The sequence below is a fragment of the Mandrillus leucophaeus genome, unplaced genomic scaffold (genome assembly GCF_000951045.1).
Source record: "Mandrillus leucophaeus isolate KB7577 unplaced genomic scaffold, Mleu.le_1.0 Scaffold319, whole genome shotgun sequence".
NCBI classification, from domain to species: domain Eukaryota; kingdom Metazoa; phylum Chordata; class Mammalia; order Primates; family Cercopithecidae; genus Mandrillus; species Mandrillus leucophaeus.
The window spans coordinates 2,363,763-2,365,994 of record NW_012103354.1 but is presented as its reverse complement, the minus strand read 5'-3'; positions in this window follow the sequence as shown (position 1 = coordinate 2,365,994).

Genomic DNA, 2,232 nt, shown 5'->3' with positions numbered 1-2,232 from the left:
TTGCACGTGTACCCCATACATTTCTACATGTAAAAATAAACGTAAAAATACAAAAATAAAATAATTAAAAATAATAATTAGTAAAAACAAAGTCCTGGTTGTTAGATAGTTTGTACACCAGTAAGGAAATGAAAATAAATAAAATGTAAATATATTTTAAATGATATCTGGTTCTGCTAAATGCTGTATGAACAAAGAAACACAGCATAACAGTGAGGAGGAGATATTGACAAAGTAGAAAGAGGAGATCTCTTGGGGGAGGGGTCAGAGGAGACATGAATCAGCGGTACAGAGAGAGGGTGGCCATGCCAAAATCTGGGGTGGGAGCATCCTATGCAGAGGTCCCAGTAAGTGTGAGACCTCTGAGACCAGCACAGGCTAGGGGTGCACTAGGAAAAGCAAGAAAGTCACCATCACTGGAAACAAGTTAGAGAGGGTAAGCGTGGGAGCAGATGAAGCCAGAGAGGCTCCTGTCACTATACTGGGCAGTGCCTTATCATCCAAAATAACTACCTTAGATTTTGCTCTAGGTAAGTTAAAAAGCCATTGGAAGATTTTTGTGGAAGAGAAAAAAGAAATAATATTTCTATTTCTTAGCATTTTATTATGAAAAATTTCGATCATACAAAAAAATTGAATAAATTATACAGTGAATAGCCTCATGTATCCATCACTTACATTCTGTAATTGTTTTGCTGTAGTTATTTTAGAACATATCTATTCATCTGTTTGTTCATCTATCAATATATCTTATTTTTTGAGGCATTCCAAATTAAGTTTCAGAAAGTAGTCCAATTCCTATCAAATACTTTAGCACATTATCATTAAACAAAGTTCAGCATTTGTTTACTGTTCTTTTTATTTAAGATAGAATTTCTATATATTAAAATGCACAAAGGTAAGTGTATCAATTCTAAGAGCTTTGACAAATGTACACACCTGTGTAATCAAACCCTTAATAAGATATAGAATAACACATCACCCCCAAGAGTTTTCTCATTCTCTTTCTCAGTCCGTCCTCCCCAACCACTTTTAGAGGCAACCTGTGGCCCTGTAATTCTGCTTCCAGGTATATATCCAAGAAAATGAAAACATAGCCATGAAAAGACTTGTTCAACAAAGCTTATAGCAGTTTTACTGATAATGCCTTGAACAGAAAACAGCCCAGTTATCCATCAACAGGTAAATCAATTTAAAAAGTGGTATATTCATACCGTGGAATTCTCACAGCACTAAAAGCAACAAACTACTGAAGCACAGAATAATATGGATGAATCTCAAACACATTTTACTCCATAAAAGAAACCAGACACAAAAGCGTATACATACTGTCTATTTCCTTTCATGTGAAGTTCAAGAGCAGGAAAAGCTAACTCCTGGTTAAATAAGTATATAAGAAATAAATGAGAATTCAACTTTAAAGGATCCTTTACCTGGTTTGGGCAGAACAAACTTCACTCCAGATGAATGAAGGCAAGAGAGAGCTTCCTGAATTTGCCCTAACTTCCTCGATTCTAAAGTACAGAGTTCAGTAATTGTGGAATGAGTAAATGAAGAGCTGAATAAAAAGACCTGAGATCTAAGGAATCTTTCTCTAAAGATGGGACTCTCTGAAGTGAGCCTACCTTCTAACATTTGTTGACAGCAATTCTCCAATCTGAAACCCTTGAGACAGTGCTTATACACATTGCCTTTTACTCCCTCTCAAACCTTTACCCAGTACCTTTATTCATTGACCTGAAACACACATGCTAATTTCCAGAGAGTATATGTTGATGCCTCTTGGTCATTTCTGTCTCAGGCACCAACAAGTTTACAAAGATATACATTTCAGAGCATTCATTAGGTTCTCATTATGCACTGTATTCTTTTCTTTTTTCATTATACTTTAAGTTCTGGGGTACATGTGCAAAACGTGGAGGTTTGTTGCATAGGTATACATGTGCCATGGTGGTTTGCTGCACCCATCAACCTATCATCTACATTAGGTATTTCTCCCAATGTTATCCCTCCCCTAGACTCCCACCCCCCGACAGGTCCCTGTGAGTGATGTTCCCCTCCCTGTGTCCATGTGTTCTCATTGTTCAACTCCCACTTATGAGTGAGAACAGGTGGTGTTTGGTTTTCTGTTCCTGTGTTAGTTTGCTGAGAATGATGGTTTCCAGTTTCATCCATGTCCCTGAAAAGGACATAAACTCATCCTTTTTTATGGCTGCATATATACACTGAGTT